We start from the raw sequence: 15,132 nt of genomic DNA, 5'->3' as shown, positions 1-15,132 counted from the left end.
CCTCGCCTCCTGATACCCAAAGTGAATTTAGCTATTCTGTAAAGCTCTGACAGGCAGCAATGCAATTAGACTGAACGTGCTTTTCAAATCCCTCTCAACAACTGATCTCTGCAGGAAAAGTACTTGTATTTCACTCCAGTTTCCAGGTATTCGCTAAGTACAATGGTAGGTGAAAGACACGGATGCTTTGTACCAAAAATACTTTGCACACATGCTATTGTGTTGAGCTCACACAGACATTCTCTATTTAGATAGAGACGTTTTGGTAAAGAGGCCAAATAATCTGTTGCAGGTAGAGAAACAACCTGCTGGAGCCGCAGGGAGCTGATCGAGCCGAGCCTCCTGAGCTGTAGCGTGGCGCTTTGAGCATGGCCTCGGCTCCTTGGGTCAGGGAAAGGCTGCTTTCCTGACACCGCCTCGACGCAGCTGATTTGAACACCACTGCATCTTTCCACGTCGACAAGGAATCAGGTCAAAACTTTCTAGGAAATTTCTCCGGCCTGTTTTAGAGCTCAGTTCAAAAGATCAAAGTAGAGGAATTCTGTAGAATCCTGTACCTCACGTGGAAATGAAACATTAACAGGAAGAAATCGTGTGACTGAATACTGCTGAGCAGACATCCAGGGGCTTACTGCTTTACAAACCCCAGCACAGCTCAGCAGCAGCAGAATATAAAGCAAAGAAAGCGAGTAAACATAAACCAGCCCTTCCATCAGTGCCCACCACAAGCACAGAGATGCCGTTCATTTTGTTAGTGTTGTGGCATCGTTTCATTTCCCCCGCTCCCATCTCCACCAGCAGCTTGGCTGCAAAGAGCCACTTTAGCCTTTTACCAACTGTAACAAATCTTACCCTGGCAGTGGAGTTTTTATCAGTAGTTAGAGCTCCTTGCTCATGTTCAGTATTAGTGTTTTCTTCTAAAGCACTATTTTGATTAGATGATCTCTTCCCTGAGAAAAAACACTTACGGCCAGATTTTTAAAAAGCTATTAGGCTCCTGCTTAATTTAAATGTGTAACAGCAGGCAACTCAGCCTAATTCTCTACTTGAGCACATAGTCTCCTGATTTATACACACGACTGGAATAGCTTTTGCAGATGCACATTTTGCCTCTTGCTTTATCCTCCTCATGCTTTAAGAACTTACCTTTACTTATGATTTTCTTAATTTGCACTTAAATTACACAAATAATCACTTAGCATACAGACTGCGTTGACCAATTTCCTGTAGTTGCTTTGAAACAGAGTTCAGTGCACTTCTTTCATCCCAAATCATCCCATGGTGTAGGAGTTTTGGGGCCAGCCCCACATTTAAGAGAGAAACCTGTGAGTCATGGGGAGAACGATCAGAGGGTTTAAGTCCACACATCAACTCCTCCCACGCAGCCAGAGGCAACGTCGAATCTCACAGTAAAACAACTTTTGCCACTGATATATCTTCTTGCAATTTCCACGCTGGAACCTCCACAGGTTGCTTTGATTTATGAGGTTATTTGTCTGTTAACAACTGATTGAATTAATTACTGCAGAAGAGCATTTCTGTCCCAGAACAGGGAAGGTTTTTTAACATTTTTTTTTGCTACAGTAGTTGAAACGAGTGGTTGGAAATGCAGCTCATCTCTATTATATGGTGGTTAATTTCAAACACTCCTGGGACTCTTACAACTTTCTCCAGAAGATTCAAAAGAGACAAAGACCTTCTTGATCAGGGGAACAGATTTTGTGTTGTTTCTTTTTTTGGAGCAGAGGAGAATAGCAGGTTGCAGGATATGATGTTTAGAAAATTCTCAAGCATATAATTATTGCTGATTGTAATTTATACTGGAATACAGCTCTGTGAGCATCACTTTCCAAAACACTTCCACCTGATCCATGCCCTTTTTCCTGAAAAGACACCAGAAAATCAAGCTTCTGCTGAGACAGACTGCAACTAAGACTGCCACCTAAGGACAGCACATACAAAGTAACACGGAGCAGACGCTAATGCTGTACACTTTGTGGTGTACAGACTCCAAGCCACAGATAAAAACACTGTTGGACTGGAGCTGCATAACCTGGGACAATTCCTAATATTGTGGGCAAGTGGGGACTGAGCACAGAAATGCCCAAGGGCATGTCCTAACACCAACAGAGTAACGTACACCTTTGTGTGGATTGCTACATAGGTCTACAACCCCAGCTGGATGATGGGGAAGGGGACGCAAAAGAAATAGTTATATGCAGCGGACAGTAGGCGGCAAAAACTTTTCTCCTGCGCAGCTACAAGTGGCCACGGAACAAGACCAGTGGGGTTTAGGCAACCACAGACTACACAACCAAGGCCAAGGGTCACATCTAGTTTTCCTAGGAAGGTGTTGCTCAGTTAAGTGCTTTCACTCACCGCATTTTCAATACTGCATGGACTGGATAATAGAACAGAGTCAGTGAAAAGCAGCATTAACTGGTAGTGACCCTTCTTGTATCAGGGTCACCACCAGAGGGGCAACGGTACTTCCATTTCTCTGAAACTCAGCAACTTACCCTCAGAACAAGATCTGTCCCACCAGGCTGGATTCTTAATTGCCCTGGTGTTTCTGCTTCTTCATGCTCTTAAACTTACCAGAACTTCAACATTCAGATTCTTTTTTTGTTTGTTTGTCTGTAAAATTATGCTAAGTTCTTCTTGCATGCAGTATTGTATTACACCTTTTGAGCCATCTGTTGTACTCCATCATTAATATTTTAGTACAGTTTTTCTTTAGAAACAGTTCTTCGGATCGTGTTGTGGTTTTTTTTTTGGCATTGATTCATCTTTTTTTTTTTTTTTCGGTTCACATCTCACTTCTCAAGGCTAAAACTCCACAGGCAGGATTTCCACCAATTTTAGTTTGAGTTCTCACCTGATTAGAAGCTGCAGCAGAAAGTTTTACAATCACACTCAGAGCGTAAGGCTTCTGCTTCTCCTGACACATCACTATTTCAAGATTTGATTACAGTCCAAAGTGCACATCACAAGTTCCTTCCCAAAATTCCCTATAATGGAGAAGATACTGAAATTAAAAACACTAATAATTATAATAATAATGAAAGTAAAAAATTCTTTCCTCCCAACTAATACTGAGGTAACTTAAAACACTGTTTTCTATTTACTTATTTATATTTCCTATTTGATTCAATCACATGACAAACCAGTAACAATATTTCTACTCACCATATCTAAGTATAAGAATATTTCTTGGTAATGCTTAACAGGAGTTGTTCTGACCTGAAAATAAAACTAACATTCATCTGCCTACAGTACTTACAGTAAATAAAAAAGAAATATACTACTGGGATTATACCATATGAAACAATTGGAAATGCTGGCGTGATTTGACATGTAACAGCCCATTTTGCTGGTATTAACAGGCCATGAAGTCACACAAAATAATAAAACAAGATTAAAAAAAGAGGAGGTTTGTAAGAAAAATGCATTTTTGATCTTTTCTCAGAAAGAAAGTCTCTGTTCTGCATTTTTTCCTACACCTCTTTTAGAGCTGCTAGGCATGATACTTTTCCCCAGCCACACTAATAGTTAATAAAACAACCAAATCCTTTTGCAGAACAAGCCTAACTGAACCAAACTAACTGACAGTTAGCTGATGCCTACCTCCAGTGGCTTCTTCAGGTCCCACCTGTGTCGGCTGCTGTTCTGACACTATCAGACAGCTCAAACGGGGAAGTTTTGCAGCGACTCCCATCGAGGCTTAGCTCCACCAGCACATGCCCATGCCATCACCAAACTGGAGACATCATCCTACAACCCTACCGCCAGTCAGAAATCCTCCTGGGGACAGCTCTGATGCTGGGTTAAGCAAAGTGGGGCCACTGATGGACGTGATGCTCCACAGATGAGGGACAGCCCCAGCCCTGGTGCACAGCATGGACAGGGAGGATCCAGCCCCTTGGACTGAATGGGTCATTTCAGTCTCTCCAGACAGCCCACAGCCTACAATGTACAGCAGAAAAGGTCACAGGGTTGCCCACCTTTGCCTGCTGCACCTGTTCAGCAGGTGGAGATGGACAGTCATTGCAAGCCTTTGCCTCCTTTTGCAGTCTGTGCTGCTCAAGAATTAAATCATTTCACTGTTTCACCCTTCACTTGCAGATAAGGTACTGTTGGTCCTTCAACATGACAGTCAAGGAACAAAGAAGATAATTATAGGTGGAAACAGCCCCAAACAAAAACAATGCAGTTAATGATCGACGATCCATTGAAATCACTACAGCTGAAAATACTCTTTCCTTCCACCTAGTACTCCATTCATTAGAGGGAACTTAAATTTCACTGGTTCTCTGGTTTCTCCTCTCAGCTGAGATCTTCAGACAAGATCTGGGTTGCAAAATTCATGTGGAGGTCTTAGGGGAGTTATGGTCCCACCCCATAACACCAGGTTCTGGGATGAATATGTATCATAAAATTAACTTCTTTTGAGGTATTTCTCTTTGCAGTATTAAGATGATATCTTAGCCTGCAGAGAACACATACACAGAATTTTTGATTCACAGATTCTTGAAGTGTTTTCTCTGGAAGTGAGCTAAAATTTCTAAACATGACAGAAGTAATTTGCTTCATGGAGCTGCACATAAAACATATTAGGATCTACAGAGACCTGAAATTAGAGAAAGCAGGTAGGTTTCACATGCAAACCTGAACTAGTTATGTCTGTCAATACATCCAGGAGGATACCTAGCTCATTTGAACAATCATTTCCATCCTGAGGGTGGCATTCTGAGGACAGCCACTTGCACGGCTCCTGAGCAAAGCACTCTTCTACCAGAGTACAAGGTGATATCACCCTTTGTTTCGGGCTCTTTGTCCTCTCTCCCTCCCTGTCCACATGCAAGGGCCAGCACAGTGCCTGGGAGCTGCCAGGGAAAAGCAAGAGGAATCACAGAACTGTGGGATGGTTTGGGTTGGAAGGGACATCAAAGACCATCCAACCCCCTGCCCTGGGCAGGGATGCCACCCCCCAAGCCTGGGCTGCCCACAGCCCCGTCCAGCCTGGCCTTGGGCTCTGACAGGGATGGGGCAGCCACAGCTCCTCTGGGCAAATATCGGCTTCCTCAGCAGCTTGGTCTGAGAGCGGAGCTGACTTCTTGTAGGATCAAACACAAGCTCCAGCTGCCCCACAAATGAAGGACAAGTTTTGTGAGTATCAGCTAATCAACGGTCTCATCTTTCTCCTCGTGCAGGACCTCTGTCTCCCTACACTCCTGCCGGTCAATGAAAAGGCAGAAGAGCTTCGAGAGGTGGATTCAGTCCCTAAGAGCCAAAGTTGACCGCAGAGGGCAGGCAATGAGTACAAAGGGAAAACATCTCCCCAGTACATTTAAATGCTGAAGATGGGTGATGGGAACCTGGCGAGGAGAGGCTTCTGCTCCCTTCCCCCTCGGAAAGGCCAGTAAGAGTGGGAAAAAACAGTGCTTGGCTGCTTTGATTGCAGCAGATCCTGTTAGCACGGCTCTTCCAAGGCTGCAGCCCCAACCCCACTGATCACAGCTCTACTGGGCTCTGAAGGAGGAGCTCGAAAGCCACCAGAAGAGCGAACACTTTCAGAACATTTTGCATGTGGGGGAGATGCCCAACGGAAAAACTCCAGAAATGGGGCACTGCTATGCCTAGCCCTGCAGCCTTCCCTCTTTCCCCTCCGCTCCTGGCGGAGGACGACACAGTTCCTGCTCCTCGCAAGGGACTTGGGTGTTCTGCACATGAAGCAGCACCAGCACGTCCTGCTGGGAGCAACGGCCACTCGCAGGAGATGCCTCGGCACTACAGGAGGTGGGGACGGCAGGAAAAGCTCTGATCTGAGGCTCTTCTTCAAGTCCTTCCACGGACAAAACCACCAGGCAGGTCATTGCTTAGCTGAAGGGTTTTGTGATGCTGCGACCAGCCTGAGCCTGAGGTTAAAACCAATCTACTGGCTGAGCAAAAGCCACTGGCAGCCCCGTGCAGGTCTGCTGGGGACAGGGGGAGAGCAGCACCGCAAGGGGGGTTAGCAGTCTGATAGTCAACAGTCTAAGAGTTTGTAATTAATAGACTGATTCTAGTTCTAGGAAATAAACTATCTATCCCAGCATAGGATATACTAGATAGAGTAGGCACCTGGTTGAGAGTTTATACTCTAACAGTCAATAATCCAAGTAGTTCTGGAGACAAACTGAATAATAAACCTTTTCCAGTTGTCCTGTGTCTGATTTTGCTGTGCAACCCCAGACTTTTTTTTTTTAAACCACTGCATTCTCTTGTGTCAGAAACATTTCATCAATATTTGTAAAAACATCCAAAGTCCTTTGGTTTGAAAAGCACTACGTTAGTACATTCTGGCTTTCAAACACGCATTTTTCCAGAATTATCATTTTTATGCATGAAGATACTTCAAAAGGAAAGATTAGAAGAAACAATGCTTCTTATTCCCCCCTTATTTTATCTGTCATCAGGATGGTAATCTTTAATATCAAACACAACTTCCACTTCAGTCAGCACTGAAGCAAATGAGTATTATCATCATTATTCCATCGGCAGTTTCTCTGTTTCACTTGGAAGCTCCTGATCGAGACACTGCTCCTGGTTAGTGCATTAGCGCTGGCAAGATCACAGCCAAAGCCATATGAGCAAAGGTTCTTAGAAACACAAATTACTCCATGAGCTTTTAATGCAAAAAAGAGGTCAATAAAAACAAGCACCCCCAGGAAACTAATTGGAAGTGAAATATGGACTCAAACGATAAACTATAGCTCAATTTTATAGAGCTTAACGATCAAATGCATTTATTTCTGACATCCAAAGAAAACAGTATGAAAACATCAGCCTAGGAAGTGGGTTTGCACTTACCTTCCTAACTGTAGTCATAGCACTTTCAAGGAGAAAGAATCAGCAAAACCAGTGATCTCAGGTGGGTGATGTTATTGCTTAAATCATTTCATCAGAACTTCCAAATATATTTGAGTAGCATCTCAATCACTGTCCTACAGGCATCACTGACCAAAGTAACCTGTTAGCCTATAGAAAACCTGAACACACGTTAGATATGTGGCCTTTAGACACAACATGAAATTTCAAAGTTTAGGAAAAAATTAGACATTTGTGAGGATGAGAGCAAGTAAGCCCACATGGTGGGCTAACCTCCAGCTTAGAACCCACACATGGGGTGCAGAGAAAGGTATTTTAGATTAGAGCTTTTCATGGGCCCAGTTTGAATTTGAAAAGAATTACAGATTTCGCTGTGAATCTCTCCAATAGTGAAACTGTATTACTGAACAGATGGAAGAAATCTGGGGCACAGGCTAGTGCCCAACCTGGAAGTGCAGGGTGTTACCACAGCAGCAAACAGCAACACCACCAAGTTGCAGAGCTTACATCTCCCTCCAAAATCTGCAAGATTAAGAGAAAGGACAAGATGTAATGTGTAGAAATTGATACAAACCTAAATACAGACCTCTGTCTGCCGTCTGACCCGTATCTACGTTAGAGCCCAACATGGACTTCTCTTATAAAGCTCAACTGCTCATAAGTGAGCCTGCTGCTCCGGCCACCCGGCCATTCCAGCAGCCTCTTCTCCTCTCCTCCATCCTCCTGTATAATTAACAGGAATAACTGGACTGAAGCAGTGTTGGGGCACAGAGAGGAACCACTTCTGTGTTCTGCTAACAAGACACGAGCCAATTTTCATGCAGGTGCGTGTGTGACAGTTAAAAGAAAAAAATGCAAAATGCTGGCACAGCTCTCCTTTGGAGAGGTCATAAACTGCTCTCCTTTCCAGCAGGCAGAAATCATGCCAAGAGAAGTGGGCTTAGCACCTGCAAAACACTGTCTGATCATGGTGAATATACAAGCATCTGTTTTCATGCTCCAGATAATTGGGTCCTTGGGAGGCAAACTAAAAAGAAGAACAAAATCTCTAAAATCCAAATTTTGTTTTAAGTCACTCATTGTTTGCCAACATATTTTTTTTTATATTTATAAAAGAGTAGTGACTGAGTACAGATGCCACCGCAGTTGTCCTGTCAAGCAGCCCTCCATATCTTTCAGGTCCTGTTCCCCTCTAACGGGCATCACTTCCCAGAGATGATGGTGTCACAGCACTAGTACTTTTTACAGTAATCTTTTTTTCTTTTCTTTTTTTTTTAACCTCTTCTTTCTCTCTGCACCCACTGAAATCTGCATGAACACCTAAAAATATGTATGACTTGGCAGATGTACGCGGGGCTCCTCACACATCAGCAGTCTGCCTAAGGCATTGTGTCCAAAGGCTGAACATCATTATAAGGTATCCAACTAGCTGATAAAGTGTTACTTCATTTTTGCTTCCATGCATTGATTTCCCCCTTGATGTGACAGCCCAATCTCCCTCACTCACTGTCAGCCACTGTTTTCCATTTCATGCTGACATTCAGTCACTCAGTCTCTTCAATATGCACCTTCCCTAGCATTAAATGTACGCTTGCTATGGGTTTGGCTTGCTGAAATTCCTCAGGAAAACTTTTTTTCTTTAGCTGAAACATCATCTATGATATTTCTTCATAATTTAAGGTAATCACTCCCCCTTGGAGATTGGCATCATGCTGTCTTTTATATGTATATTGCAAACAAATACATTAGATATATCTATATGCATATTATGTGTATTTGTATTGTGTGTCTTTTATATATATATTTAAAACCAAAGTCTTCAGTGACCTCTTGCTGTCAATGTCCCTGTAAGGTGCCCACCTGCACTCGCAGCATCCTTAAAATTCACTAGCAAACCTAGCTGGAAGGATACACTTTCCTTCCTGAGCTAAACAAGCCTTCAAGCTTTAGGCATACATTTTTGCTGGGTTTCAAGGAGGTGAACCAGGAGGCACTGCAAGTCACCTGCATGTAATTGCATCTTAAAGCAAAATCAGCGTTCATAAACTAAACATAGTGTATTTGTTTGATTTGATGGTTTAGTTCCCTGCAGAAAACAGGGCACGTATAATGTACCAACATTTTGATTGCCAGCGTTGGCTGTGTTCTTTCTACTGTAAAGTCGGTCTGATATGCTAAAGCATACACCCAGACTTTTGGATGATGGATTTTCTGTTAGCGTCTGATATCGCTTCCTTGAGCTTTATGTCCAAAAGCTTTTGAGATGGTCTTTCTTGATACACTCCGGTTATCCCAGCCCAGTCATTCTCTGGGTGGTTAAAGCTATCCTGACTCTTTATACAAGATAAAGGGTATGTGCGTCTGAAGACCAGATTCCGCCTGGCTTCTGAGTTCAGTCACACAGCACTAGGAAAGCACCAAGATCACATTCTCTCTTTAAAAAAAGATTTTAAAGAAGGAGCAGGTGCTTCCATTCTGGTACCCATCTTGACACAAAGAGCCTCATTTTCTGGGGATACACACCAAGTCAGTTTAGGGTTGTTAATTCCTTTATACTCCATTTTTTAAACTTTCTATAATGTTCAGAAATCTTTCTCAAGAGAATATGCAAAATGAACTTAGCATCTCATAATATGCAATATAAGTAAATTCTGATTGTTCTCTACTCCTTAACATGTATTTACCATATCCAAGTGATAACTCCTACCCATCCTTTTCAAAATAATGAAACATGGTAAGACAACATGGTTAAGCTGGACAGTGTTAAGATGAACTAATGGTGTGTATTCTTAAAAAAATGGCCAAGGGTACCGTGAGATCTGGAGCACCTTCCTGGAGTCAAGTTACAGAACATCTTCATTAAACAACGACTTGCCCCTCAACCAGTGCTCTCCAACATCTCTACATGTCTCTGCTGGCACAATTTTATGCTGCTTCTTGCAAACTTTGGACAAGTATCTGAGACTTCTGTGGGGTTTTTTTTTGTTTGTTTTTTTGTTCTGTTTTTTAAAGGTTCTGGAATCACTTAGCACTTTGAAAGTACTTGGTATGAAGAAAAACAAACCAGGCCCATTTCCCTGGTGCATGTCTTTTGGATTTGGCAAGAAAAACAGAGCTACACTGGATTGGATGAATTTTGCATACACGAGCAAGTGTGCAAGCATTGCATAACCCCCGGTTTGCAGTTTCCAGATGACGGGGGATGCTCGCGGTACTCTTGATGCCTGTAGCTACCGGCTGTCAAGAGAGAGGAAATGGCACCAGCCAGGGGAACAACAAAAAGTCAAATCTTATAGCAGTAACCTGCTATTACTGTCTTTTACTTACACAGAAACAAGTGAGATGAGCACTGCAGCCAGGCAATGCACTCCTTTCCAGGCAGCGGGCAGGACAAGCAGAGTCCTGAGTGGCCTCGCAGTCTGGCCCTGATCTGTACTTTGATCCAAAATAGCCCAAATTACATGGCACTTGGCATTTTTCTCATCTTGAATTTTATTCACAAGGATGTGCATCCTGTACAGAGACACAGGGTGAACAAGAGTTCCTGTCACTGCTGCTGGCAACGAAGTCCAGCACAGGGATGTGCTCAACAGCAAAAGAGATTTCTATCCTGGTCCTCTCAGCCCGAGTACAATTACGTTTTAAACCTAAAACAAAGGACCTCAGCTCAAATTGCAAAAGAGCTTGTACTCATAATTGTGAACAGATTTTGAAAAAGCTCCATGTATCCACGCTGAGTACTTCTGAGTTTCTGACCACAAAACCAAACAATAAACTTTTTCAAACGTCCTGATGCCTCAAGTCATGCTACAGACTATATTAAATTATATTTTTAATATTTCAAGGTTTTTTAGTGGTTTTTAATATTTCAAGGTTATTTCTTACTGCTAAGCAATTAAAAAAGTATAGACTGATTTCCTTGGAGCAGACCCCTCCCTCCACCAAAACCCAGACAGAATGTCAATCAAAATAGTGAATTACTAACCAAAAAAAAACCACTATTTGCATGGATTTTAGTTTTATGAGATAGCATTATCCTTATGAGCGCTCTTCAAGCTGAGGTTGGAGAAGGAAAACTGCCTGAAGAGGAAAGAAGTTTTCATATCACAGAAGAAATGCTAAGGTTGAATTTGATCTCACCTGCTCTGATAATTATGAGGATTACGTCCATAAAAATGGGTGAGAAATAGGTGACAAATGGGGTGACAATAAGAAGAGGAGGAGGATCTTCTTTAGAAGAATTTGCTTTTGCTAGACCTAAAATTGCCTTTGGCCTTTCATCTAAATAGTCTCCAGGAGGTAAACAGTTTAGCAGACTACTAGCTACAAAAGATCACTACGAAAACATCCTAAAAATGGCTATTACATTGAAATCTTGCACAATCTTTCTCCCCTGCCCAGCAATAATTGGTCCCAAACAGGGAACAGTGACGACGCAAAACCTCCACATGGGATGCTAAGTATTCTCATGGAGAACAGCAGCGTCCACTGTCAACATTTTAGCTCAAATTTCACACCTGGGTTTTTTCTAGAAGCCCTGAGGGTGTTTTAAATCTGTGACTAGAACTCACAATTGCATCAGAGAGCTTGAAAGTGTAACATGGAATAAAGTGTTCATTGCCAATGCTCAAAGCCCAGTGGCACTGGGCACAGGCTACAGCAGGTTCCTGCTGCGGAGGAATGCTGATTTCAGTGGCCCTGCTCACAAGTGCAGCCGTCCTGCTCCACGTTTTGGCATTCAGCCTCCTGTTAGCACCAAAAGGGGAGAGGGCCTGGAAGAGCAGCGCTGAACTTCACGTGCCACATCCATCACCTACAGTGTCGATGCCAACCGGCCGTGCTGCTATTCCAAGAGCCTGGCTGCAAATCAATCCCAAGCTAAGAGGAAATTGCTATGCTGAAGCTAAATAAAGCCTTTCTTTGCAAGTTCCAAACTGCGACAGACAAATGGTGGCACTCCCACGCCACATGGGGCAGTAGGAGTAGTACGGCAGGACACGGAGCAATGCTAGGCACACCCTTAGCTCCTGCTGGCAGGCACTGCCAGGCAGATTTTCTGTGCACGTAGAACTCCCTTTCAGATATACCTGTTTATCTCATTCAGTGTCACCTTCCTTTTCCCAAAGAGATTGCTCCAGAAGTGATTAAAGCAGAGTTTTTGCCCAGGTGTCCATAAAGTAAGCTAGGGGGGTTTCTAATAACCCATCCCCCAAAAAGGTCCCCACAAATTACCCACAGGCTGGGTCCGCTGAAGCAGCTTTTACTGAGGAGTAAGATTTAAGTGGTTAATGTGATTAAGTGAGTAAGTGATTAATACCTTCAGATTTTTGCTAGTCACAGCATCAGGTAACTTCAAACGGTTGAAGTTGTTTATTCCCTCTTGGTTATGCTCTTTAGTTCAGCACAGCTTTCTTATTGTTTTCTCATCAATTTGACATACATCCATGAGTTAAAAATAGCGACCTAAGAGTGCATCCATCAGCAGTCTTTCCTAGAGAAAACCACATATACTGAACGTTTGAATCGCATGTAGTAACACACCCACTCTATACCCTCTGCTCTGCTGGAGTATCACTTGTTTTCCTTGTTTTATTTTTTCTCTCATTGCAAACAAACTGCTAAAGAACGCCCATGTTTTACCACAGAGGTTTTACTCCTCAATATGTAGTACAGCACACGCCAAACCACAGACAGAAGAACAGCACGGCTGCGCTGAGTCCACTGGAAGCCTTGAAGCACTGTAAGGTGTATTTCAGGTTTGAAAATTTTTGTCTCTGGAAACTTTAATGAAGTCTTTTTATAGAGATAATAAACAATTAATGCTCAGTGCTGATGTGATTGTCATGTAGAGATGTTCTCTGAACTGGACAGTTTCACCAGCTGGAAGGTCACAGTGATAAAATGTATACCTCTGCTTCATGTCAGGGGCAACTGAAATGACATGGGACTAATAAGTGGCAGCTTTAATTACAGCTCAGTTACTTCATTAAAACAGCTGTTAATTTAAATTGGAAGAAGGATTCCCCATCCTTTTGGGGGAATCAGAACGAACTGCTCATCAGTAGTAGTGCTCTCCACAAAAAGGGAGAAGCAACAGCTCTGCTGAGCAGCTCAAAGGATTGTTTGAATGATGCACAGGAGAAAATGCAAAGGAGATCCTGTTTAGTGCTGGTGCCACAACTGGATTCCATTAAGACAAAACCGACAAGAATATTTTAAACTTCCAAGAAAACATTAAGCAAAAGCAGAACATCTTGGAAAATCCACTTGAAATACTGTTTCTGAACTTTCCCAGCTCACTATGTCAACCTAGTGCTTTATAGGAAACGTAGTTCTGTACTTCATGTCATTATTCTCCTTTATGAGCAACCTGTGTATTTTAGGTAATAGAGCAGATAATACTTCCCTTCTGTTGTGCCATTGCAGGCATGAAGGCAGAGACACTCCTCACTGACATCTCAGAGGTGCTCTGCTTCAGACTTTGGCAGTATATCCAAATAGAAAGTTTCCACGTTTTCGATGAAAACAACATATTTAGTAAAAGGAGAGAGAAGGAAAAAAAAATAAAAAAACAACAGTGAAATGCCATTAAAACTAGGTAACAAAGCAAGATTCTACCGCAATGGGGTGATCACTAGCCGTGAATCCAGAACCTCTTCCTAAATGTTTGCTGCAAGAGCCCCAGGCTCTGAAAGTGGAGGCAGCAATCTGGCAGAGACAACATCCACTCACCGCCCAGCCAGGATTTGTTCCCTGATTCATCCAACACATGCAGCAAAGGAGCAGAGATCCCAGGGGAAACAATGCTGATTACACAACACGGCTATCAGAGGACAATCACCATTCGCCAAGCCAGTGAGGAATGTGCAATTTAGGAAATAAAAGGCAATGGTTAATCATGTAACTCTTTATACACACAGCTAAATCTAAGCACATGTGAACAGCAGCCAACTGCTCCAACCCTTCTCAAACAGGACAGAGGTTGCAGGAAAAAGCTGCTGGAAGAGTGAGTGACTAAACTAGCCAAAGGCAGTGCTCGGCAGGGCTGAGCCTCCAACCCGACGGAGGGATTAGACTGCCAGGAGAAAAGTAGCCCAGCAAAGAAAAACAAAATGAAAGCAAACGGATATGAAACGACTCACTTATTGATTTGCACTGGAGATTAATTACTTAGTTATCACTGCAGTTGTAGAAGAAAGCCATGCCAAAGGGGCATAACATCAAAAGGAAAACAAATTAAATATGTTCTCTTGCTTGCTTTGTGTAGAGATTGTGCCTGACTTCAGAAAGTTGCTGCAACAAAAGCTGAAAAACAAACAAAATGAAATAAATGTGTCCTGCATAGGGAAAAGCAACTTTTAGTTGTGCATTTAGCAATGAGCTCACGGCCAGAATCATACACTTCCCACCCCTGAGGGCACAGCAAGATTTTCACAAATCCAGAGGGCTTTCCAAGAGAAACCACCCATCGCAGCATTTCAAGGTTCAGGTTGTCAGCAAGGTCTGAACCTCCTCCTTACGCTGAAAACCTGCGCTGGGAAACAGCAATCCTAACACCCAAAGATAAGCCATGCACACACGATCTTAACCGCGACTTGTGAACTCGCAGAGGGGCTCTGTTGTCAGATGAGAAGGGGCTGGAAGGAGCACAGCTCCCAGCGTGTTCTGCAGCGCTCAGAGCGCTGCGCCAGGGAAACATCCCCTCCCTCTTCTCACGTCCTCTACCTGTTGCTCACACCGGTGCTGCCTCAAAGCGCTCCGGCAGTGCTGCTCTGCTCTCTGATTGCTCCTTCCTATTTTTTCATAAACGAAGCCAGATAGTTTTGTGATTGTAAGTCCAACTCACAAAACACGTGTTTTGTACACTCACAAATGATCTCAAAATGATGTTGGTTTTGGTGCTGATCAGGCTTCCCACAGCAGGGAGTGAAAGCCCAGCTGATGTGGTAGGCAGGGAGTCCTCTCCCCAACAGAAAGGAGGTTTCTAACCCAGAACTGCAGGATAAAAGACATGAAAGCTGTGGGTTTTATGCACGGAAAACCTGTCACTGCTGCAGGACTGGAAACTGCTTATCTTGGCCTTTCACATGCTGTAATTTGACAGGGCCCACAGAACATCTAAGCAGGAGATGGAAATGCATCTAACAATTGAATTTATTTATCTATTTATTTTTAAATAGTAGCAGAAGTTAATCTCTTCAGCTCATGAGCAGTCCCTGTAGAAGTAGATTAGTACACGGGCCACAACAGGTGGTAGAAAGT

General features: G+C 43.1%; 1 long non-coding RNA gene across 21 annotated transcripts in view; it reads right to left on the bottom strand.

Moving 5' to 3' along the window:
- Nucleotides 1-15,132, bottom strand: part of LOC106042788 (uncharacterized) — a 121,033-nt gene that overhangs the window by 40,662 nt on the left and 65,239 nt on the right. For 15 of the 21 annotated variants that reach the window (XR_010834033.1, XR_010834022.1, XR_010834040.1 and 12 more), the window contains 3 exons: nucleotides 6,853-7,593; nucleotides 3,628-4,489; nucleotides 2,879-3,011 (listed from right to left, as the gene is read on the bottom strand). This is a non-coding gene — a long non-coding RNA (uncharacterized lncRNA). Of the gene's footprint in view, nucleotides 1-1,146; nucleotides 1,884-2,878; nucleotides 3,012-3,627; nucleotides 4,490-6,852; nucleotides 7,594-15,132 lie in introns of all 21 variants that reach the window. The other 6 variants (XR_010834031.1, XR_010834039.1, XR_010834028.1 and 3 more) reach the window with 5 other exon arrangements.

This window comes from Anser cygnoides, chromosome 10, assembly GCF_040182565.1.
Source record: "Anser cygnoides isolate HZ-2024a breed goose chromosome 10, Taihu_goose_T2T_genome, whole genome shotgun sequence".
NCBI classification, from domain to species: Eukaryota; Metazoa; Chordata; class Aves; order Anseriformes; family Anatidae; genus Anser; species Anser cygnoides.
The sequence above is the reverse complement of the archived record's forward strand: the minus strand, read 5'-3'. Positions and strand labels throughout refer to the sequence as shown.